The sequence below is a fragment of the Marmota marmota genome, unplaced genomic scaffold (genome assembly GCF_001458135.2).
Source record: "Marmota marmota marmota unplaced genomic scaffold, marMar, whole genome shotgun sequence".
Lineage (NCBI taxonomy): Eukaryota > Metazoa > Chordata > Mammalia > Rodentia > Sciuridae > Marmota > Marmota marmota.
In genome coordinates this window covers 4,710,253-4,736,447 of record NW_026000108.1, presented here as the reverse complement: position 1 = coordinate 4,736,447, position 26,195 = coordinate 4,710,253, and the positions used below count along the sequence as shown (strand labels likewise).

At 50.7% G+C, this 26,195-nt stretch overlaps 1 protein-coding gene across 5 annotated transcripts in view; it reads right to left on the bottom strand.

Annotated features, from left to right (window-relative positions):
- Jakmip1 (janus kinase and microtubule interacting protein 1) overlaps positions 1 to 26,195 on the bottom strand; it is a 126,563-nt gene that overhangs the window by 99,637 nt on the left and 731 nt on the right. The gene's annotated exons all lie outside the window — the stretch shown is intronic.

The window sequence follows — 26,195 nt, the reverse complement described above, 5'->3', positions numbered from 1 at the left end:
ATATATTCGGTTCAGAATGCCCAGATCACAGGGAGAAACAGTGGTGGGATTGGGAAGACTGGAATCTTAAATGTTGGTGACTCAACCTTATAAACCAACTAGACCAGGAGAGTCCTGAGGGCAGGACTGTGCTTCTCTTGTCTCAAGACTCTTAACCCCACACCCCCACCCAGGAGCCAGGGCTCGGGTTTAACAAAAGCCCTGATTTTAAAAATCACTGTGCCACTCAGTATATGCCTCTATGAAGTGGGAATGGCACTTGTTTGAATCTGGTGATAGTATGCTCTTGCAAAGCCATGCATTGCCAAGCATTACAGATAAGGAAAAGCAGAATTCCTCATTTCTCTCCCCTGCTCCCTACATGACACTGATTGCTCCTCCCCCACCCCAGTGCAACCCACACTGCACACAGGAACTCCCAGCCCACTCTTCTCCATTAAGGTAAATCTTTCTGAAACATTGGCCCAATGCTTCTGATCTCCAGGGTCCCACAATCAGACCAGTCGCCCTGTGGTCTAACCTGGCCAGAGAGCTCAGGAAAGCTGCTCAGAGCCACGGATGCTGCCAAGTGGTATGACCAAGAAGCCAGCCTCAGCTGTGCATCCTGCAAACTCAGCTGCCTCAAGGGCAGGGGCCTGTTTCTTCAGCACTTACGAGATGATCTGCAGATAACATTAATAAATCCCAGCTGCAGAAAACAGGTCTACAACGAGAAAGGAGCAGGATCATGAAAGACAGAAACAAGACCAGGCCTGCATCCAAGTCCTGTGCTGCTTCACCCTGGCCTGCCCTCCTTCCCAGCACCCCCAAGATGCCCAGATGGCCTGTTCTGAACCCAGAGGAGAGAAGACCCAATCCTGGCCCATCTGTAGGTAGCTCAAGGCCATCCCTTCAGCTCAACCCACACATGGCATTAATGCTAGGGCAGAATCAGCCAGGACACGGGCACCCAGGATGGCAGTGACCATATTTCCTAAAGTGACCTTCTGTCCTTGGATGATGAGGCCCTGGGACTTCTTACCAAGGACTAAAAGAAGAATATGGACAAGTTTCTCTTGCCTGCAAGGCTCGGCTCCTGTGGCTGCCTCACCAGGACACCTCCCCTGCCCCTCTGCTCACCCAGAAGCCACTATACATCTCCTGGGCTCCCTACTCCAGGGCAGACAGGGAAATGGGAACAGCTGCTGTCCTTACCTTACCCAAGACCTGGCAGGAGGGGCAGCTCATAATCTGAGGATTGCACTGGAGTGAGGTCAGAGCTCAGAGCCCAGAGGCTTTGTGGAGGAGGTGAGCCCCTAGCTGAGTCTCCTGGAGGCTAACAAGGTTAACAAAGGACAAACAATGAGAAGAAGAAACAAGTCTCACCCCAGAAGATGGGTGTGCATGCCTGTGTGTGACCCCACAAGCAGGAAACAGGTCAGGAGGTCACCAAGCACTAACCACCCCATAGGAATAGGATCTGGGGGTGGAAGGAAAGAAGACCTATTGATCTCTTTATTCTCTTCTCTATTTGAATAGCAAATACTGTTTCAGCAATTTTAAAAGGCAATAAAACTTTACACAAAGTGTAGGGGAAAATTGGTCTAATCTCAAATATTCTAAATGTGGGACAATTTCTCTAAATAAGGAGGAATGAACTCTGTCAAAAGCCTTAATTTCCAGCTGGCCCCCAAGAGGCAGCACAGAGCACCTCTCGGTGGATGCCGCGACCCCTCGCCAGCAAGGGAAAACACGACACAGGATTCTTCCTTCAGCAGTTTATTCAGGCCTTGATTCATGTATCATCTTCTAGTGACCCGCCGAGCGCCCAAGCACAGCCTAATAAAGCCTCCAGCATACCAATCCTAAGCTGCCACGTGGACCTTTCTCATAGGGTGGTAAGGGATTGCATGCCAATTCTCCATATTAGGAGTTGTTTATCACAGGCCACAGTGGAAGCCGGCGCCATCTTCTAATGGCGGCCACGGTCCAATTAGAACGGCTCACCACAGGTGGAGGCTGGCTTCCTGGTCATAGCACTTGGGCAGCACCCTTGGTTCTGAGCAGCTTTCCCAGCTCTCTACCCGGGTCAGACCAGAGGGGTAGGGTAGTCTGATAAGGGGTCCTGGAGACAGAGGTGCTGAGCCAATATTTCCAAAGGTTTTACCTGAAGGGAAGTGGGTGGCACACAGCACCTGCTCACTGCAGGTCAGCACCTCCCTCCACCTTCAGGTGACGGTCACATGGAAGCACTGACAACCCGGAACAAACAGGTGAACACAGCAACTGACTCCCTAAGATGCCTCTACCATGAGAAACACATTTCTAAAACTTTTAATTTTTCAAAATTTGAAAGCCCACAGAAAAGGACCAAGAATAGTACAGTGAAATGAACTCTCCAGGGCCTGCTCCGGGGCTCACCCCGTCCACGGTCTCCACATCTGCCTTTTCCATCTGCACAGATGTTTTTGTACAGATACAACTGTTTTGGGGGGTTTTTTAAAAGTATTTTTTAGTTGTAGATGGACATAATGCCCTTTATTTTATTTATTTATTTTTATGTGGTGCTGAGGATTGAACCCAGGGCCTCACACGTGCTAGGCAAGTGCTCTACCACTGAGCCACAGCTACAGCCCAGATACTACTGTTTTATGAACCATCTGAAAGTGGCAGGCACCATGACATCTACCCTAAATATCATGACTTTGATTTCTCAAGACCAAGGACACTACCAAATCACAAAACAGCCAGTCCTCCATTCCACAGCCTCCACATCTGTGGATTCAACCAACTGTGAATCCAAGGGAGTTTTTAAAAACTATTTATACTGAGCAAATATAGACTCTTTTTCTTGCCATTATTCCCTAAACAGTATAGTACAACAACTCTTCACACCGCATTTATACCGCATTAGGAGCTGCGGGAGACCTAGAGATGGTTTAAGGCACACAGGACTGCCTGTGTAGGCTGTATGCAAACACTGCACAGTGTTATATAAGGGACCTGAATGTCCTCAGACTTGGTCTCTGAGAGGGTCCTAGAACTAATGCCCGTGGACACAAAAGGATGGCTACAAGTATCAAAAGCAAAAGTTGCTCCATTTTTTTTAACCAATCAAATATCATTGCTCCATTTTTTTTTAACCAATCAAATGTTTCCTCTTGTCACAATTATGTCCCACATAGTAAAATAATTGTTTTTCTTGACCCAGGCCTCAGATCACTTGTCAAGGAGCAGTTGTACAAAGGACATGGCCAGATTTCTGCCAGGGTTACTCTGAACCACAAACTTCCCCCAAAATAACTGAGTAGAAGTATAAACAGAATGACCATCATCATCAGGTCTTTGACAAGGCAGGTGGAAGGGATCCCAGGCACAGGGACAGAGGACTAGGAACCTTCTGCTTAGGACAGTTCTGGTCTTTGGCCTTGGTTTAGGAAATCAAAAGCCACATATCCTCAGTCCTTATGGCCCCCTTGGTCCTCAGGATCTGGACCAGAGCAGGACACAGTACCAAAGAGCCAGGAATCCAGGCTCGCACCTCTCAACTTCTGGGTAACTGTGGAGAGGTTACACTGCTGCCATGGGCCTCAGTCTCCGCATCCGTGAAGCCCCAGCTCTTTCTCAAAACCCCTAAGTGCAATTAAAATCACTCACAGTTTACCTCAGGCTCCCTGGAAGGCTCTTCCCAGCCCATCCCCTTGCTTCTCATTCTGGTCCCCCCTAGCATCACCAAACTAGAGATGACACCCAGCTCCCAGGTGGCCCCCAGTCTGTGAAATACAAGTCCTTTCTGCCCCACTCCATTGTACCCCTGGCCACTTCCCCACCTTCTGCCCCACCCTGGGATCCTGTATGCCCCTTAGCTGTGGCCACTCTGAGCCACACAGAGTTCTATCCAGTGGCCCTTAATCTTAGCAATCAACACTACTTTCTGAGCATTAGAAGACAGTAAAGTATATTCACAGGCTATCCTTGGCTCCGCCACTGCCCTGAGGATAAAAATCAAAAACTCCCTGGCCTGGATAAGGCTCTTCCTCATCCATGCCCACTTCTTACCACAGATCATCTTAAACTCTCCTCCCCTGCCAAACAGACCAAGGTCGGGAGCAGCAACACAGACAGGTAGGTGGCATTCTCCAGGAAACTCTGAGGCCATGAAGACTCTGAGAGGTTTAAGAATATGTCTAGTCATAAAAGGTCATGAGTGATAGAACCAAGCCCAAATAAGTGAGCTCCAAAGAAGTTCCTTTATTGTTATTAAAAAATACCATGTCTGTCAATACCAACTATCTCTACGTGCACACGGCCTCTGGACAGGGCCAGAAAGAGCACTTAAAATGGTAGTTTGAAGAGCGGTGGGAGTACAGGCAGATGACGTTCTTTTTCCTTTAGCAATAATCTCATTAATTTTGGATAGTTCTAAACATTCACTGTGGCAATAATGACAAGAAATCAGCAGGTTCCAAGTGACAGAAAGACCCTAAACATCTCACTCACCACTGGTATACTACGTGCAGCTGATAAAATGGGTAGCCTGATCCTAGCCAGGAATTTGCCCAGTATGGCTGGCACCAGGCAGATGACACCTCCCTGCCCACCGTCACAGCATACCTACCAATCCTTGGTGCACTCTCTCTCTGCACCTGGAGAAGTCTTAAGATTCAGAGCTCAGACTCTTTCCAACCAAAGTAACAGATGCCTCAGGACTCCCCCAAAAGAGGTTAATGGTTAGACGTGTATCTATTTAACAATCATCCTACCATCAGGGCCCTTGTCTTCTCTGAACTTCAGTTTTATCACCCATAAAACAGAGATAACTCTGACCAATGAGTCCACCAGGCTGTAACTGGAATTCTTAGCAGCAGATGAGGTATCCTGCTCGGTAGACACACAATGGTAATGTGGAAACTGTCAGTCAAAATGGAGTTGATCATGTCAAACACTCCTAAAATGGAGTCAAGAGGCTGTAAAGGGAGCGTCCTCATGCACACTTGCCTAGTAACAACAACTACCACAACAGACTCTGCCAAAACCAAACCTACAGTTAAGGATATGTCTAATAGCCAGTCCTAGGGAAACTGAGCCATGCTACCAGGATGGCTTATATCAAGACCCTCCCAGTGCAACAGCCAGGACACACTGCACTATCTTTATGTATGTATGAACACTGTATGAACAAGTGTTCCAGAACAACCTGCATTGCTAGGTAGAGTGGCATGTACCTGTAGTCCCAGCTGCTCAGGAGGCTGAGGATCTGTACAGCCCAGGGGTTTGAGGGGTTTTGAGGTTTTCAGGGGTTTGAGGCTAACCTGAGCAACATAGAGATCCTCATCTCAAACACAAAACAGGGGCTGGGATTGTGGCTCAGTGGTGGAGTGATTGCCTAGAATAGGCGGGGCCTGGGTTCGATCCTCAGCACCACACAAAAATAAAAGTATCGTGTTGTGTTCATCTACACCTAAAAAATAAATATTTTTTAAAAAAAAAACTTACGGGCTGGGGATGTGGCTCAAGCGGTAGCGCGCTTGCCTGTCATGCGTGCAGCCCGGGTTCGATCCTCAGCACCACATACAAACAAAGATGTTGTGTCCGCCAAGAACTAAAAAAATAAATAAATATTAAAAAAAAAAAAAACTTACATGTGCTTTTCTTTTTTGCTTTTAAAAAGTTTCCTTTGCCTCAACCTCCCCAGATATGCCTGTGATCTATCTGAGCACACATATCCCAGATTGCAGCCCATCACATATTCCTGACTAACTCATTTCCTTGGAGAGTGCTTCCCTCTTTTGCTTAGGTTAACAGTAGTTAGCATTATTGCCATTTACTGAGAATCTACTAAGCACCTGGGACTTTACCAGACACTAAAGAAACAGAGATGAACAAGGTATAGCTTGTCCTGGAGTGACCAGAGATCTAGAGATAAGAAGGAATATAAACCACTAAGGGCTTGAATTTGACCTTCAGCAGAGAGCCATGGAGAAGTTTACATCTGCAAAGAAAATGTCAGCACCCAGGCCTTTCAGAGCAGTTGCTCTGGGATCAACATGGAGAGCTGCCTGGAGAGAGCCCCCTGGAGGCAGAGAGAATGTGCACAGACTGTATCTTTGGTGGGGGAAGAAGATGCCTAAGGTGAGGCACAGATATGAACATTTCAGGAGATAAAAACCATACCAGACTTAATGGGGGCAGGGAAAACTCCCAAAGCTCTACGTCAGCCAGGTGGTACATTTTAACCCATTAGCCAAGCTCCTTCCCTCTCCAACCACTGGATTGCTTTTCTGCAGAAAAAGGAAGTGGCACTGAGCCACTTCCCATTACTCACTCAGGATGGGGCAATGGGTTCAGAGATTAAGGTCTGGGAGATCATATCTCCGTGTTTACCAATGAAAAAAACTGAGGCTCACAGCAGTAGAATTCCTGGAACCCAGCATTTAAATACAGATCTGCCAGGCAGCATGCTGTGCCCAGTGGGTAAACCTCAAAGCAGCATGTGTTAGTTGTGGGACAGGCATTCACTTTCCTTTCAGCATGGAGGTTTAAGTTGTTGCCAGAAAGGTTGGAAGGGCTGGTACCTGTTTTAAAATAAGCAGCAAGACTCAGACCTTTTGTTCCTGATGGCATGCCCACTGGCATCCTGAAACCACAAAGAAACTTGGGGTATGGAAAGGCATCAGTAGACAGGTATGGGTCTTACTAAAGAAAAAAATATTTAACAAACACTGACTTAAAATAAAGGGCATCTGGTCAACCCTGCCCCCCCCCCACACACACACACATATATACTGTACAGCTGGGACATGGAGGGTAGGTATGTCTAATCCCAAAGTACACAGGGAGGCAGGATTCGGACCCAGCCTCTTAACCCCAATCCTGAGCTCTTCTTACCCTGGATCTCATTCATACTTGGCCTAGCAAAGGCTATAAGCCTCCTCATCATCTGCTCAAGGGCACCCTCTGTAATAGCCAAGGCTCCTGAACGTAACACCCACCCTGGACTTCTCACAAAGAGCCACAGAACCTAGAAAACAGAGGCTGAACTTCACTATCAGACCTAGAGTCAAATCCTAGCTCCAACCCTCAGCTGCCACGTGTCCTTATGCAAGCAGCTTCACCTCTCTGAGTCCGGAGGCTCTGGTATGGGCCCTGAAAATGAAGGCATCCTCTCCATGGTTGACGCAGGTAACTAATTAGTACTAATTAATATGCTGGTACTAACAATGGCCGCACCCCAGACACTAGTGAGGCCCGGCGCTCCTCCTCCTTGCCACAACCTACGTCAGGGCCGCCACCTCCACAGTCACCTGAGTGCCCCGCTCCTCCTGCCTCCAAGCGCTACACCGAGCAGACCTTCCTCCCAGCCCGGCCAGGCCTCCTCTACGCAGTCCACAAAGCGCCAACCCCACTGACAGCACTGGCACTTCCGGTGAACCTGGTGCACCTCCGGCCCACGACATTTAAAGGTGTCAGGCCCCTCCCCTTCCGTTTCCGGGTCTCCCGGGATACGCCCATCTTTCTGGGTTTGCCCCGCCCCCACCCACCCAAACTAGAAGTGTGGCCTTCTGGGTAGTGAGGCTGGGAGGCCCTGGCGGGGCTAGGTCAGTCAGTCTTCCCTTGAGAGCAGGGCCGACTGCGGGCAGGTGAGCAGCTTTGCCTACCGCATCCTTCCATCACTTCCCAGGCATGCACTACCGACCTCACTCCCACCCAGACCCAGCTCACAGGCCACCAGCAGAGCCCCTACAACTTGACCCAAGTCCCTTCCCATCACAGGGCTGTTCACAGCTGCCTCCACCCCGCCCCCGTCCCCACCTCACTCATTTGATATCACTTCACTGGGATAGAGAAGCTGTTCCAATGCCAGCAAGTAATGGGAAGCCTTCAGAATGGATCGGTGCATCTAAGAAGATCAGCTTCCAAAGCTGGCATGGTGTGTTCCTGGGGAAAAAATTAGCAATGTAGGCTCAGGGGGTGAGGAAAAAAAAAACACTAGAAAGCACTTTTCCAACATTTTTGGCTCTTTTTCATGAAATGAAGCCTTGTCGGTCAGAAGGACCCCATGCCCATACCTGCCTCCCACCTGCCTTTGCTGGAACCACGTGGAGAGGCCAGCATGTGTGGAAAGAGGGGTGGTTCTCACCCCAGCACAGACCTATTGACTCATCCTTTGATGAGTATTTAACCTCTTCCCCGGCTTGGCTTCCTCCTGCCCTGCATGACTAGAGAGGTAAAGGGAAGAACTACAGCACCCAGCCCCAAGCAGCATCAGTAAGTGCAAACAGCCCAGGGGCACAGTGGAGACCCTGCCCCATCCACCTGCCTCCTGGGCTTTTCTGAAACCCCACAGGCACTGTCAACAACTCTACAAAGCTACAAACCCACGGGAAACAAGGCTTCTCACCCACCCCTCCCTCACACACACACACCCATCTCCTCTGCAGAAGATGAGCTGCCCACTGTGTCAGAGAAGGAGGGTAAGGAAGTGGCCCAGGGGTGACCCAAGTCAGGCTGCACACACTTCTCAGGGCTTTACTCCTGCTTCTAGGTCCAGAAACTGCAGCTAAACCAAGAACTGCCATTTTTAAGAGCCTGCTTTTTGTCAGGCAGTGTACCAGGCACACCTCATCTCAATATATTCTCCAAACCTCCTTGTAAAATAGGTAACAGTATTGTCCCCCCTCCAGAGAAGGAAACAACCAAACATCCAAAGCTTTCCAACATCCAGAGCTTTAAAAGGCATAGCCCGTAATCAGACCCAGGTCTGGCTAAGTCTAAGGCCACTTTCTGTTACATTTGCTCTCCCTAGGACCAGAACCATGCTTAGCATTTCACCGAAGACACCCAAGAACTTTGCTAGGGATGAACAGCCAGGTTCTTCCTGCACAGCAAGCCATGATGCTCCAAGAACAAAGCATATTGACAGAAAATTCAATGCCACTGAGTTGGCCCCAACATTTCCATAAAAAGTAGTTTCAAAATATTTCAGTTCATGAAATATATCCAATATCATCAGAACTACCCACTTTGATTCTCCACCACAAACACAATCATTTTTGGATAAAATTGCTACTCATCACATTCAGCTCCCACATAAAATTCTCATCAAACAGAGGAGCGAGAGTTGTTTACCAACATTCAGCAGGACATGGAGAAGCTTCCTTAAGAACATTCTGTGTGGGTGGAGTTTTTCTTTTGTTGTGTGTTTTTTACTGTGAAATCCTACCAATGCTGAACAGGAAGGACACTTTGAGGTGAGAAAGACCAATACATATGCAGCAAGAATTAAACATGGTGATAGCACTGTCACCCTTCTGCCCCCAGACAGAATCCAGTACAATTCAACAAGCATGCACCAAGTATTAACAGTTGCCACTTACGTAGCTCACTACGTTCCAGGAACATCCTAAACTTTCCAGATTACCTAGTATTCAGCAGGGGCTATGCCCACACTAAGAAATGCCCATCTTCATGTCCCAGTAGGATGGCATGAAATGCCCTGGGCACTTGACACAGTAAGCGAGTGGCAGTGGCAGTGGCAGGCAGCCTGGCTCCAATGGCTATGTTCTTACCTGCTCTACTATCTAGCTTCCAGGTGCCAGGTGTTATACTAGGCCTAAGGACAGAGCCCAGGTGGCTCAGACACTGCTCCATAGAGAGAATGTCAAAGTAACTACATTATAGGACAACGAGCTAAGCCAGCCATTCCGCACATCTGGGGGTGGTAAGACCTCAAGGGCTTTACACGTGTGATCTTGGTACCCATATGTTTATGAAGAAGTACCTATTTTCTCATTTTATAGGAAAGAAACTTCAGATTAAAGTGGGGTAAGGACTTGCCCACATCCCCACATGAATACAAGGTCTCTGCTCTTTCAACTGCTACTTGCTGGCTCTTGGTAAACCCTGCATCATTTAGGAATCTTCCAGTAATGTGCGAGAGCCCCTGAAGAAGTCCTAGAAAAGCCCCAGCTATCAGGTCATTTCTGTCCCAGCTCTGCTAAAATGAGCCATAAGGCTGTCAAGGCATCACCAAGAACGAGCAGGGACAGTCAGTGACTTCCTGGCAAAGAGCAGCTTCCTTTTGTGGTTTCCACATCCTCTGACACCAGCCCCTAAGTGTGGCTTGATACTCCGAGGCACCTCAGCAGACACCCACCAAGCACCTGCTGAGTGCACAAAGCCCTGAGACGTGGGGAGCTGGGGGAGGTTTGGGGCCCAGAGTTCACAGTGTCCTGTCTTCCCTCAAGAAAGCAGCTGTGGAAAGGGGAGGGGCGAAGGGAGGATGCTGAGAAAGGGAGGGAGAGACCAGGGTCTCAAGGTGACAGTAATTACAGACCTAGGTGCTCAGCGCAGGATGAGCTTACTGCCAGGTTATTACCAGGTTACTCTCAACAGGTACCGGCCAGCTCGGCAGGGAGGGAAGGAAGTCAAGAACAACCTTAGCAGGTGGACTTCCAAACTCCCTCAAGATACCAGCCTGGGGCTTAGTGTCCCAATGGCTCCCTATCCCCTGAGAAGTTCCGGACTGAAATGGGAGGACACCACAACAAGCAGGTTAACTGGGAGACTAGGGACTCTGGGTGTGGAGAAGGAGGGGGAACCAGAGTAGGCCCTGGCAGTGGTGAGACCAGAACACACAGGAAGAGGAGCTGGGGTCAAAGAAGGGCTGAGTGGCGTGGAGGCAGGAGAGCAGCAGGAGCAGAAGCCGCGTTTACCCCTGTGCCTGAAACCAGACAGAGGCCCTGCCCGCCCCGAAACCAAACTGAAGGCACCTTCAGCTCAGACTTCAGCCCCCGGAACCATGAGAACCAGATCTCTGTGGCTGAAGCCCCAGTCTATGGTAGCTTTATTAGAGCCGCCAGAACTGACTATGACAGTCAGGAAAAGTAGGAGCCTCCAGAGGTAAGGACACGTGTGTCACAAGAAATTTGTTCTTTGTCCTAAGCCAGCAGAACAATGGAGTGACACAGCCAGGCCTGGGCTTCCAGAAGCTATCACACAACTGTATCAACACAGCTGTCCCTCTTCCCAGGCACTCCCTGCCACTCCAGAGCCACTCCAAAGCAGGGCAGACAGGACCCCCAACTCTCCTAGGGGCTCAGGATCTGTCCAGAGACTTGGAGGGACACCAATTGCAGCTCTCCCCCAGCTCAGCTCAGCCAGTGGCCATCCTAGAAATGACAGTCTCCCAGGTCCTGGCCTTAGTAACTGGAGGACACAGGGAGGCTGGGACATAACGTCAAACATGACACTGACAACACACAGACACATGTGCCCTGTGAAGGGATGGTGGCCGGGGTCTGATGGAGGAGAGGCATCAGCACACAAGGTGCAGGGCCTGCTTTCCATATGTTCCACGGAGCCTGGCTGCTCCCTGAAGATGCGTGGGGGCCAGGGTCTGAGGCGGTGATCTTCCCCTCCCCCACCAGGTGTACTAATTGTAAACTCCAAAAGCATCATACTAATTCAAACGAGCTGCACACCAAATGCTAACTCTCCATAGGCCCCACTGCAGGGACCTGGGCTGCCAGGTGACACAGTGGTGCCTGGACTCAGGGAATTGCTTCCCCTGCCATCTTTAGTGACGCCTACTCGGAGTCAGCCAGGCAAGCTGCTCACGAGGTGCTTCCAGTTGCAGGTGTGCTACGGGATGTCACTACACAGAATATTCCCACCACCCCCACCAAGTGCACCAACAGCCAAGATGCTTCAAGAGTTCCAACTCCCCCCCGCCCAGATTTTCTTCTAGAAGTTAAATTCATCAAAGCAAAAGGGACTTTAAAACAAAAGTATTCCTTAGAGATAAAGAGCTGATCCTATAGCTAATAAGTGCTGTAAGTTTAAAGGCATAAGACAAATGATAATAAACCATCACTTCCCCATTTTGAATACTGGGCAGGATAGTTTCACTTCAAAAAAAAAAATAACACTTTGCAGAGAGGCAAGGATATCTCATAGTTGTGTGATTATTGTTCCTGCTCAATAGGCAGAAGCCAGGTGTGCTGCAGGCAGCTGCAGATCACCCCAAGGCTTCCCAGGGGAAGAGAGCAGGACTCCAACCCAGGCCCACACCTCCTGACCCTGCTGGTGTCACACACATCAGCCTTCCCTCCTTTCTAGGAAAGGGGTGCAGCCCACACCCACCATCACATAGGGAGAGCACAAGGCATGAGCCAGGAGGACTTCACTCTCCCATAAGAAAATGCTAGAAGCCAAGCTCGGTCTTCCCTCTCAGCACCACCTTGGAGCCTGTGCTTCTGTGCTCTGGGAGGAAGGGCCTGCACACCTCAGGAAGCCAGAGTCCGGCACTGGCCTGCACTCAGGGAGAGGAGAGTGATTCCTGAGCATGGAGGGACCCAGCCACACTGAGTAACTGCAGGATAAACAGGAACCTGCCTGGGTTCAAACTGCAGGGGTTTCAGACGAGATCAGGCGCATTCAGCGTGGTATGGCTGTAGACTGCAGAGATCTCAGGCGTTCCGAGAGGGCTTATTAAAAAACACACTGCCGGACCCTCCCCAGAGTCTCCGACCCAGCAAACCTGGATGGGACCAGAGGACATGTGGTCCTAAAACGCCCCTGGGTGATGCTGCTGCTGGCCAGGACCCCACTGTGAGAACCTCAAGAGCTGCTCATCACATACCTGAGACTCACACAAGCAGGTGTCCTAGGCAAGACCCTTAACGGCCCAGAGCCAACTTCTCTGACTAAACTTTTAAAACTATACTGAATGTTTAAAACACTAGAAAAACTAGCGAGAATAGTAACATACCTCAACATTGTAAAAGTTACCTAGGTTAAACTGTAGGCCAGCATCCCATCCAAAATGCAGAAAAATTGAAAGCATTCCCTCTAAGAACTGGAACAAGACAAGGATGCCCTCTTCACCACTTTTATTCAACATCGTCCTTGAAACTCTAGCAATTACAGGAAAGAAATTACAAGGATACAAATAGGAAAAGAAGAACTCAAAATATCACTATTTGCCAATGACATGATTCTATATTTAGAAGATCCAAAAATTTCACCAGAAAGCTTCTAGAACTAATAAATGAATTCAGCAAAGTAGTAGGATATACTAGAATATATTCAGCACCCCTAAATCGAATGTGTTCCTATACATCAGTGATGAATCCACTGAAGGAGAAATTAGGAAAACTACCCCATTCACAATAGCCTCAAATATCTATATATCTATATCTATATCTATATGTCTATATATATATATATATATATATAGAGAGAGAGAGAGAGAGAGAGAGATAGATATAGATATAGATATATAGATATATATATATATATATATATATATTGGAATCAGTCTAATAAAAGACCTCTACGATGAAAACTATAGAACACTAAAGAAAGAAATTAAAGTCAGGCTGGTGGGGCACACCTGTCATCCCAGCAGCTTGGGAGGCTAAGGCAGGAGGATCACAAGTTCAAAGCCAGGCTCAGCAAAAGCAAGGTGCTAAGCAATTCAGTGAGACCCTATCTCTAAATAAAAATACAAAATAAGGCTGCAGATGGGGCTCGGTGGTCGAGTGCCCCTGAATTCAATCCCCAGTACTCCCCCCCCAAATAAAAAGAAAGAAGATGACATTAATATGCCCATATTCTTGGATAGGCAGAATTAACATTGTCAAAATGGCCATTCTACCAAAAGCATTGTGCAGATTTAATGCAATTCCTATTAAAATCCCAATGACATTCTTCATAGAAATAGAGCAATCATGAAAATTATTTGGAAATATAAGAGGCACAGAATAGCCAATGCAATACTTAGCAAGAGAAGTGAAGCAGGAGGCATCACAATACCAGACCTTAAATTATACTACAAAACAACATAGTATTGGCACCAAAACAGATTTGTAGACCAAGGTACAGAATAGAAGACACAGAGATGAACCCACATAAATACAGCTATCTTGACTAGGCACCAAAAACATACATTGAAGAAAGATAGCCTCTTCAACAAATGGTGCTGGGAAAACTGGAAATCCATATGTAGCAAAATGAAATTAAAGTCCTCTCTCTCACCCCACACAAAAATCAACTCAAAGTGGATCAAGGACTTAGGCACTAGAACAGAGACCCTGAGCCTAATAGAAGAAAAAGTTAGGTCCAAATCTCCACCATGTCAGCTTAGGAACTGACTTCCTTAACAAGACTCCTAAAGTGCAAGAAGTGAAAATCAAGATTCAATAAAAGTGATAAGTTGAAACTAAAAAGCTTCTTCTCAGCAAAGGAAGCAATCATTAACGTGAAGAGAGAGCCTACAGAATGGGAGAAAATCTTTATCACATGAGCCTCAGATCGAGCAGTAATCTCCAGGATATATAAAGAACTCAAAAAACTTAATACCAAAAATACAAATAACCCAATAAATGGGCTAAGGAACTGAATAGACAATTCACAGAAGAAATACAATCGGTCAACAAATATGTGAAAAAATGTTCAACATCTGTAGAAATTAGAGAATCCAAGTCAAAACTACACTGAGATTCCATCTCACTCCAGTCAGAATAGCAGTTATCAAGAATACAAGCAACAATAAATGTTGCTGAGGCTGTGGGGAAAAGGCACACTCATCCATCGCTGGTGGGACTGCAAATTGGTGCCACCACTCTGGAAAGCAGGATGGAGATTCCTCAGAAAACTTGAAATGGAACCACCATTTGGCCCAGTGATCCCACACCTAGGTTTATACACAAAGGATTCAATATCAGCAAACTACAGTGACACAGCCCACATCGATGTTCATAGCACTCAATTCACCTTAGCTAAGCTATGAACCAACCTAGGTGTCCTTCAACAGCGAATGGATAAAGAAAGTGTGGTGTATATACACAATGGCATATTACTCAGCCTTAAAGAAAGATGAAATGATGACATTTGCAGTAAATGGATGGGACTGGGGACTGTCGTGCTAAGGGAAATAAGCGAATCCTAAAGAACCAAAGGCCAAATGTTTTCTCTGATATATGGGCGCTAATTCACAATGGGGAGGGGGAACCAGGGAAGAATAGAGGTACTTTGGATTAGACAGAGGGGACTGAAGGGAGGGGAGGGGTATGGGGATAGGAAGATAGTGGAATGAGTCAGACATTATTACCCTAGGTGCATATATGATTACATGACCTGTGTAAACCCTACATCGTGTACAACAGGAATTATAGAAGATATACTCCATGTACAACGTGTCAAAATGCATTCTACTGTCATGGATAACTAATTAGAACAACTAAAAAAAGCTACATTGAGGGGTTGGGGTTGTGTCTCAGTGGTAAAGTGCTTGCCCAACATATGTGAGGCACTGGGTTCGATTCTCACACCACATGTAAATAAATAAAATAAAAGTCTATCAACAACTAAAAAATTTTTTTGAAACTACACTGAAAAAAATATGTATAGACTACAATTAACTATTATTCTAGTTCAGGCTGGCCATCTTTCACATCACCTCAATGTGACGTCACGCCCCAGTGGTGCTGGGCAGCAAGAGCCTTCAGACACTGACAGCCTTCAGAATGCTCCTTCAGTAATGGAGATAAGCAGGGACCCCATCAACCACCTGCAGGTGGCTGAGCCATGGCTGGGGACACAGGAAGGAGAGCAAATAAGGGATGGCGCAGGGACTCCTGGCTGAGGGAGGGACAGCCAGTCTGGGCAGGCCAGCCAGGCAGGGGCAGAGAAGGCAGAGGAATGGCATTCCACAGGCCCGGGCAGCGTGAGCCAAGGCCAGAAGCTGGAAAAGCTAGCGGCTGACTTGCCCAGAAAGAAAGGTGGTAAGAAGGATGAGGAGGCCGAGATGGGAAGGAAGAAGTGGGGCTCCTTTTCAAATCAATCATGATTTTTTTCCTCTCTGGTTCCAGTAAAAGGGAGCAAATTGATTATTTACCTAATAGATAAAGGACACCATCTATATAAACGTCATTACCAGCGTCCTAGGTTGGAAGATCTGAGGTCTACAACTTGGCATCCCCACCAGGTGGGATGGGGACATTGTTTGGGGATCCCTTTCATGAATTGTGGCAACAGTTCAGTGCTTCAGACCAAAGTGGAGAGGGCACATCAGGACTCACAACCAAGTCCTCAAGGTGGGACTCACTGTGGCTCTGCTCTCAAAGTCACCTGGCACAGGCGCCAAGGGAGCTGTGGTAGGTAAGCCCTCTCTGCACCTGCTGCAATGAACAGATAACACAGAATCCTCCCCCCTTGTCCTGCCCCAGCCCTGCAGACAGCAGCAAAACACCCCTCGAGCCTCCTCGCCACCTGCCCTTCAAAGCCCTCTCTGGGTTCATCAACAAAAATGAAGGGAAGCAACAACCCAGGAGCCTGGGAATTGCGAAATACAAAATTTACAACTTGTGCTATAAGATTGGGGTACCTGAGTTTGGGTACTCAGCACTCCCTCTTCAGCTGAAGCACCCAATTTCTCATTTGTATCTTCAGTACAAAGCACCTTGCATGTATTTTGAGCCATCCATGCAGAGAAATCTAGGAGTCCCTGTAACCTTGATGTGTTCTGTGTGACTTCCAGGAAGAGGGGCATCACAGCAGGCCACAGCAGGAGGGCACTGTTGGCCCAGCAGCTCAAACAGATTAGGCAGAGCATGAAGGCCCAGTCCCTTTCTCAAAAGAAGATGTCTGGTTGACAAAAAGAAGCTCCAAGAGCAGGAGTCTGCGAGGCTCCCTGCGCAGAAATCCAATTACCGGCAGGCCTAATGGGCAGGCCTAATGAGTGCTGGCCCAGCAGCCCAGCCAGCTCTGGGAGCCCCGTCTTGAGAGCGCACTGAGGTGCAGTGGGGAGCAGGAGAAAACCAGGCCAACTTAACAGGAGGATGGCCTCCCCTGAACGCGGAAACACAGTTTGAATTCTGCAGGACAGCTTTCTAACATTTTTCTACACTGAAACAGACTGCGCTAAGAGTGAGTGAAATCCCACCCAGAGAGGGAGGGAAGCTTTGAGTTTCCCAGATGCCTCCTGCATGTCACCCCTGGGTGGGCACGACAATTGGTGTTTCCACCCTGAGCGCTGCAGAGCTGAGGCTCAGACAGCTGACCATCCCTAGAGGTGGCTGCCACAGAGAACACAGTGAGGCTGCTGTGTGCAGGGGCAGGGCCTCCCAGGCTGGCAGCTGGGACCCTGACTGAAGGCTAGAATCCCCTGACTCCTGCCTGCGCCCCACCCTGCACCCAGCCCTGGGAATCCCACTACGATTCAGACAGCATCTCTACCAGGTAGGCCCCCAGCACGAGAGTCAGATCCGTCACTGGCAGTAATAATGCAGTCTCCAGGGTGACAGAGGGATGTTCGGGGCAGCGGGGGCCCTGGACGTGCATGTGGGGTGGGGAGTGGTGCAGTCAGGGAAGGTTTTCTGGAAGAAAGACAATGGGGGACCTTAAGTCCAAGGGTAGGATGTTTGCCAAGTGGACAGGGAATGTGGGCAGACAGATCCAGCAGAGGGAACAGCACTCAAGAAGGCCTGGGGGACACAGGAGTCAGGGGGACACAGGAGCTGCTTCAGGCGAGGCGGATGGGGAGGCAGGAGTGGGCCAGGCCAGGCCACACTGGGCAGAGGAGGCTGTCAGTGCACTCCGCTGCCCTGGGCCGTCCCCATCCCAATCCAGGCCCCTGGCGGCACCTGACCCACACTTACAGACTAAGCAAGTGAGGAGTCTCTCCTGGGGCCAGGAAGGAAAAAGGAAGCACTGTCCAGGCAGGCCCAGGGTCCACGGAGGTCATGGATAGGGGAGGGCAGAGGGAGCAGGCGGCAGGGTGGGAGAAGGAGTAGCGCTCAGAGAAGGCGTGCTCACTGAGAGGACAGCGGGACCTGAGCCGGGAGCAGGACATGGGGACCTGAACGCCACACTAGGTGGCTGTGCTGTTTTGTTTTGTTTTTAATATTGTGCATATTTGAGGTTTATGAGAACATGATGCTCCTGCAGACATAGCAAGACAGTTGTGTAGTAAAGCCACTCGACGCATCTGTCACCTCGTGTACTAATCGTGCATGTGTGACCAGTGCCTCCAACATCTACTTATTTAACAAAAATCCCTAGTGGGAGGCAACCGTGGGCACCACCGTCCTGGTGTCGTACTGGACCTGCTCATCCCACACCCTTGTCCTAAGGAGTTGGCACGCTCAGGATGGCCCACCGCTGCCGTTGCACCTGGCATGCAGAGCTGTCATTGCTCCAGCTGCGAGGGGGTGCAGGTCCCATGAGGGCTGGACAAGATCACCCACTGCTGCCCTCCCTGACCCTTCAGGGGCCAGACCCGCCATGCCAACCCCCGCAGGCAGCACCAAGCCAGACACCTATGGGCTGTGAGCATAAGGAGGGTGCTGATGTTTGCATCTGGAGCAGCCCAAGAACTCCCATGTTAAAAGCATGATCCCCACTGAGGTTCAGAGGCGGGGCTGTTAGGCAACAACTGGACCACAAGGGCTTTGACTCAATGGTGGATCAATCCATATGTGGATTAAACCATGTGGTGGCTGAGTGGATGACTGGGAGGCCTGGTTGGAAGAAGTCAGCCATTGGGACTGTGCCCTGGAAGGGCTCACATTCTCCCCGGCCCTCCTCTCCCTCTCTGCTCCCCCACTGCCCCAAGTTGACAGCTCTCCTCTGTCACATCCTTCCTCCACAGCGGCCTGCCTTGGAGCCAGCTGACCATAGAATGAACCTCAGGAACCCTGAGCCAAAACAAACCTCCCCTCCCCAGGCTGGGGACAAGCGGCAGCCACACCCATGTTGGAGGTACCAGAAGAGGTCTCCTATGTTGTTCTTGTCAGATATTTTGGTCACAGCAAACAAAAAACTAATACAGAAGACAAGAATGATAATGACAGTGCCCATCCTGGCACCTCTTCTCCTAAAGCACAAGCATTACACGATCCCACAGGACACCAGAGACTCCAGGTGAAGGGTCTGCCTCGCTCCTGACTCCCCACTCCCCTCCTTGGCCTGGTGGAGAGGAGAGGGTTGGGGGTCCTTAGGAAAGGGTGCCCACGAGAGGGTAGCCTGAGCCATGCCTCAGAATCTGCCACCCTCAGCCACCAGCCCCAGGCTGGGGACAAGCGGCAGCCACACCCATGTTGGAGGTACTAGAAGAGGTCTCCTATGTTGTGGGCATGAGGTGGCCACTTGCAAGTCCTGGTGCAATGAACACTGCAGAAGGATCGAGAAGGAAGCGGCCTGAGGCCCAGCACCCCTTGGCCACGCCAAATGGGTTGCCTTGGAGGCTGGGTGGCACACAGTGAGAGACCCAGCTGTCACCCAGCAGGGCTGGGCTGTCCACACAGCAACTTATGTGCACCCTTCAGAGAACCATCCAGGGCTCCAGTGACCAGGTCAGTCTCTACTGTGTGGACAGTGGGTCTCCCCTGCTGCTCGTCCTCACAGGCCCCAGTCCCTAGCAGGACTCAGGGAGGTGAGCTAGGGACAAATGTGCCTTGTCATTGCTGTCACCAGACTGAGCTCCTAGTTTATAGAGAAGGAAACTGAAGCACACAAAAACTAACTCCAGAGCCTGAGGCTGCATACAGAACAAGGCAGAGCTGGGTGTGGCCAGGCCAGCCACCCGGGGCCCTGCCTCAGCGGCCCTGCCCAGGGGGATGCCATGTGAGCCCTGGCAGAGCTTTAAATGTCCTGGTGGTCACATTTAAATTTACATTTGCCAAAAATCCAGGTATCATCCCAACAAGCTAACCAACGCTGAAACCATGACTTAGTCCTTCATCTCCTTTTTTCATAGAAAAATCTTCCAACCAAGGGCGAATCTTTTACTCACAGTCCGCTGATGCCGACAAGCCAGGGTCCAGTGATCGGGAGCCCCACTAGCCAGAGGTTACAATAACAGGACAGCACGGATCCAAGAGGTCCCTGGGGCCACCTTGAGACAAGTGTATGTCACCAGGTATTAGGAAACTCACAGTCATGATGACCAAAATTTCTATAACCATTACCAGCAGCACCTGCTGACAAACATCTGCTGCTCCCAACCCCACGTGGCCTGACATGGGGCACCCACACTGTGTATGCTAGCTCACGTTACTGACACCAACCCCAGAGCAGGGACGACCCCCTCCAGATTTCACAAAAGGAAGTGAAGTACAGAAAGATTAGGTCACAGCCTCCATAGCACAGCCTACAAGGTGGAGGTGGGAAATGAAGTCCCCTCCACCCCAAGGAACAGCAACGCCTGTGGCCGTGCACCTGCTCTGCGCCACGCCTGGCGCTGGGAGGGGAGAAACCCAGGATCCGGTCCAGCCTTCCTGGTGCTCTATTCCAGCTCTCTCTCAGGGAGGGAGATGGCAAATGAGGCAACAAAGTCGTTGTTTTGGATCATGATGATTCTCTACAAGAAAACAGGACGGCGAGGGGGAGATGAGGCAGAGCCCCTACCTGGGGTGGTCCAGGAAGGTGTCCCAGCAAGGGAAAATTCAAGCTGAGATGGGAAGTAGGAAAAGCCAGCTCAGGCAAGGACAGGGGAAGCACATTCAGCAAACGCGAATCCTCCGAGCCAGAAGAGAGTCCAGCATGTTCCAGGAACTGGCAGGAAGGCAGCCAGGGCTCCCTGCACTGTGCCAGCTGCCTCTCTCGGCCACTGCCTTGGCCCCCACTCTGTGCCTCCTGCCTCAGGGCGATCCCACGCTCCTGCTGGGAAAACGAGGCCAGAGAACCAAGCTCCAGGGCAAGCCAAGGCTGGAAGCTCCCAGCACAGCACCTGGCACGGAGGGCACATTGACCACTGCTCAGCAAGTGGCTGAACTGATGAATTAATGAGCAAGTGAAGAAGAAATGTTGAACACTGCATGTATTGTTTCACACACTAGTCACAACAGCCAAAGGTGGAAACAACCCACACGTCCATCAACAGATGAATGGACACACAATGGAATATTATGCAGCCACAAAAAGGAATGAAGGAATAAAGCCCTGACACCTGCCACAGCCTGATGAACCTGAAAACACAACACCCAGGGAATTAAACCAGCCATGAAAAACCATATACCATATGACTTTGGTTGTATGAAGCATCCAGAATAGGTAAATCTAGAGACAGGTCGCTGATCGAGGTTATCAGGGGCTGCAGAGAGGAGGCAATACACAGTCACTTCCAGTGGCACAGGGTCTGCTTTGGGAGTGAAGAAAATGTTTTGGAACTAGTCAGAGGTGACGGTCGCACAAACTGTGAATGCACTAAGTGCCAATGAATCGTACACTTTGAAATGGTTGATATTTCACTTCAATTTCTCAAAAGGGAGAAAGAAAGAAAAATAAAGAATTGCTTCAACAGACAACTCAGACTGAGACCGAGTTTAAACACAGTCCATCCGACAAGCAGAGAGGAGCCCGGATCCAGTGGAGGAAGATGGCGGCGCCAGGCTAGCAGAAGGGGAGGCTCCGGCACCAGCTCTGCTGACCGCACGCACGCACGCACGCACGCACGCACGCACGCACGCACGCACTCTCAGTCCTCTCGGGAAGCAGGACACCCTAGGCTGACCCCACCCCCTCCACCAGAGGAGGGGACCAGGCGGGTCCCAGGCTCCCGACTCCAAGTGCAGTGAGCTGAGCCAGCACGTCCCTCTGACCTGGTCTGCACAAGAGCATTATGGCCACAATGGGCAGCCCGGCTGGCGCATGGAGCTCCTTTCATTCCTAAAACGTCCCTTCAGCCAAGCCCAAGCTGCAGGGAGAGGAGGGCAGGCGGCCCTCTCCATGCAGCCTCAGGGCATCCAAGGTCAGGTTGGGAGCTCTGGGACACCTGCTAGGTCCTGAGGAGGTTTCCACACCCCACAAAGGACAAAGGTGACACTCCAGCTACATGGAGAGTTGCAGATTGACCCAACAGCCACTAGGGTGCTTCCCAAGGGCCCAGCATCATAGCCACCATCCCCTGCAGGACGCTACTCCAGCCCTCCCCTGTTCTTTGAACTGTTCCTCACAAACACAGAAATCGCAGGGATGGAGACTGAGGTCGTCCCCACTGCTCCAGTGAGGAAACTGCTGTACGGGTTCTGAGGGGCACGGACAGCAAGTAGACGGCAGAGCCAGCATTCAAACCCACGTCTCGCGGCAAAGCTTTCTCTGCTAAACCACAATCTGCTAGTGTTTGCTTTTTCCTACAAAATTCCCCACCCACCCCCAGCAGCAAGGGGCACTGGCCCAGGAGGATGGGAACATGGAGATGGCTGGTGGTGATGGTCACATAGCAATGCCACTAGACTGTGCACTTAAAAAGCATCACTATATTAGTGTTTACTAAATACTAAATACATAAATATAAAATGCTTTAATAATTGATGAGGTGATAGGCTGAAAAGAAATTGTTTGCAATTTTTTGAAATAAAAATCATTCTATGAACATGGTAAAATTCAATTAAAAGCTAAAAAAAAAAACACAAATCTTCTGGTGAAGGAGAGAACATGGGTTTCTTGGCTCCAAATCCCTAGAACTTACTAGCTGTGGGACCCTGGGCAGGTGTCAGACCCTCTCTGAGCTCATCTGTTAAATGAGAAATACAGCCATGTGTAGTGGCACATGCCTGTATCCCAGCAGATCAGGAGGCTGGGACAAAAGAGGTCCTCCAACTTGGGCACCTCCTGTATGCAGGAAGATCACGCGAGTTCAAAGCCAGCCTCAGCAACAGCAACTCAATGAGACCCTGTCTCTAAATAAAATATAAAATAGGACTGGGGATGGTGCTCAATGGTCAAGTGCACTTGAGTTCAATCCTTGGTATCAAAAAAAGAAAAAAGAAAGAGAGAGAAATGCAGGTATGCCTCCCTCGGGGACTAAATGAACTCAATCAGACCAGGGACAGCAAACCCCTCCTATAAAGGCCAGGTAGGGAGTGATTCTGGCTCAGGGCATCTGCCCCACCCCAACCTGCCAACGTGGTGCAAAGCAGCCACAACCCTGTACACAGATGGGCATGGATGTGTTCCAATAAAACTTTATTTACAAGATCAGGGGTGAGCAGTAGCTTTCAGCCCAGGCACAGACCTCCGTCCTCGCCAGGTGCTTCGCAAATGGTAACTGTTGTAACTAAGAGAGATGCCGTGGGCCACCCACCTCGCATAGAGGGCAACACTGCCTGTGGCAATCCAGGAAATACTAACACCAAGGGCAAGAGCAACACTAACACACTGCAGTGCCTCCCCTCACCTGTGCCACCCTCCAGTGCCACCTTCTGTCTTCTACTTTCAGGCTAGGGGCCTCGACCAGCACAGTGGTGACCTCGCAGGTCCCCCTGCTCTCTGCTGTCCTGGCTCCAGGAGCAGCTTTGTGGCAGGAGGCCCCTAGCTTCCTCCCCTGCCCTGCCCTGCCCTGCCCTGCCCTGTGGCAGATAGGCAGGAGCAAAAATAATACTTTCTGGAAATGGAGGTCCCACTTTCCAAGCCTCTCATCACAGCAGCCCAGTGACCACTACCGATTCTGCCTCGGTGACATGCTTCCATGAGGCCCCGCCAGGCTCTCCAGCGCATTTGTCACAGGGCCTGCAGGAGGCTGCTGTGCACTGCAGGGGTCAGTGCTACCTGGGGCAGCAGTGAGGTCAATCAAAGGCCCCAGTGAGGGAGGCCGCTGCTGTGTCCCCTCAGCCCTGAGACCCGCTGCTTCTCTGTAGGTGCCCACACGCCCTTTACCTGAGTGGCACTGTGAGTTAAAACACAGAACTCGTGGCAGGAGTGGGAAGCTCAGCTATGACAGCTATTTACCTTATATAACCCTCACTCCTGCTCTCCAGAAAAAGGCACTGAGCACAGAGAGGGCAAGTGACTTGCCAGAGATCACAGAGACCATGGGGTGTAAGCTGATCTTCAACAGCTTCCCCACCCCGCCCTGCTCCCTGAGCTTGTGATCATGAGTTCCAATGTTAGAAAAGGACAAAAGAGGTCCTCCAACTTGGGCATCTCCTGTGTGACAAACCTAAAGGAATCATCTTTTTCACAGTTAATTGCACACTTTCTCATCATCAGGACCATTGATTAAGTGTCACCTGTACCCAAGGACCCCATCTATGATCCCCACACTAATCCAGCCAAAAAGAGACCACTTATACAGGAAATGAAGGCTCAGAAAGGTTACTCCTCTTGCTTAAGACCACACAGCAATAAGAAATAGGGCACAGGTGAGTCCACCTGCAGAAGTTCTGCAGACTGACCCCACCACCCATCCCAGGTGTCCAGTGGGGGAGGAGGCCAGTCCAGGAGAACTGGAGACATGCTGCCGGCATCTCCACTCTCTCCAAAGGAGGACGGTGTTTAATTAGAAGGCCTGGATGGCAGGCACCTGTCAATCACAGCTAAGTTGAGGGCAGGATCTGCCCTGCAAGGGCTCAATAGCCACACATGTCCCCTCATCCACCTTATGAACCAAGAGAGCAGGGCTGGATCTTCCACTTCCTCAGGAAGCCTTTCTGATCAGGCAGAGGAGAGCCTGCCCATCATGCTCTCTCCCTGCAGAAAGTCCCGTTGGTGACTGGGTAGTGTCCCTCCTACAGGGCAGGTAGCACCTCCCCAGGAAGAAAGATCCATGAAGGGGGATGGCCTCAGACCTCAGTCATCCCGTCTCTATGAGTGCCATCTGCTTAAGGAAAAACCACACTTGCCAGCGTTACACTGTGTGTGAGGCGAGAGAGGCAGCTCTGGCAGAACCAGGGAAAGCCACAGAGTATCTTATCCCGTCAATGGGAGTTTTCCAGAGGCCAGAGGAGAAACTATTTTGGAGGAAAAAAACAATATGTATGGAAAAAACCTGTGAAGACACAGAAAGAAGATGGCATGTGTGGCTGTGAAAGGGAGGCAGGGAGGAGGACAGACTGGCCGAGGAACCTGTGAGCTCATGGGGGCAGTGGAAGCCATGGATGGTCTGAGAAGGAGGAAAATGGTAATCATTTCACGTGTGGGGTCCACACTGTGACACTATGAGGGCTTCTTGCTGTGAAAAGCCTCAGGTGACAGTGACCCCCAACTCTGGAGCAGAGATGTCCAGCACTGCAGACCTGTTTGTCTTAAAGACAAACACTTTGCAACACCCCACACACCTCCTCTGGGTGGTACCCAGCCTGCTCCAGGCCTGAACATCTGAGGCTTCCAGGGAGTTGACAATGCCCTGCAAAGCAAGGAGCCTTGAGGGGTGGGGGGCAGGAGGGGGGTCCTGACCAGTGCAACCCATCCCCAAACCTGCCCTCCCCGCTGTCCATCCCAGTGAATGGAACGGGGCCCTCATCCCCCCACCCCCCCAAGCACCTGGCCCTGGAGAAAGGGCCAGCTCCTCCCACAGCCTTGCCCCCACACCAGCGGGTCGCCCTGAGTTAGGGGTGATGACATCCGCTGCTCCTGTCCTGCTCACCTCCCCTTCAAGTCTGGGTGGCACAGGCCATCCTTGGTAACTGGGCAGTGTCCGGCCCTGCTTACAGAATCCCAAGAGGGGCAAGGGTCTCTCCCTGACCTTGGTCTGTAAAGAGTTCATCAGATAAAGGGAGGGTGTTCCCCAGAGGGAACGTTTGGAGCAAAGAAAGGCCCAGGCCAGTGTGCCTGTGAGTGCGCAGCGGGGGCGGGGCGGGGGAGGGCTAGCGATCAGATACAGTATCCTGGAGCTTAAAGAGCTGGGCAGAGGCTGGCGGAAGGCCCGAGGCTGGCCAAGCCTCAGGAGAGGAAAGGCTGGGGTGCGTGAAGAGAGGGGTTTCTAAGGCACAAGCCTCCGGCCTGGCAAGCGGCCTCTATGGGGGTGACGAGGCCGGATCTTCAGAAGCCCACAGCGGCGTGGCTGGAGGGATGGAGCAAGGGCCAGGAAGGCGAGGCTGCCACTCATTGACACAGACCAGGAGGTCGCTAGCCCGAACGCTGGGCGCCAGGCAAGGTGACCGGCACCGCAGGAGCCAATTCTTGCGCACCACCCGGGAGGCCCAATGCGCCCAGGGCGCGCCGGCCGGGCAAGAGGGTGGGTACCAGTCTTTCTTCCCAGCTCTCCTGCCTCCTCCCCCGCGCCCACGTGGGCGGAGCAGCGCGAGGGTGTGCGTGGCAGGGGCCGCGGTGGCTTGTGCTATGCGTGGGGTGGGGTGAGATGGGATGGGTGGGGTGCGGGCTGGGGTGCCTCCGCGTTCCGGCCCTTTCCTCTGTGCCACCTCGGCAGGGTCCGGGGGACTATGACCTACCGGGAGGACACCTAAGAGACCGGCCAACCACGCCCCCCCCCC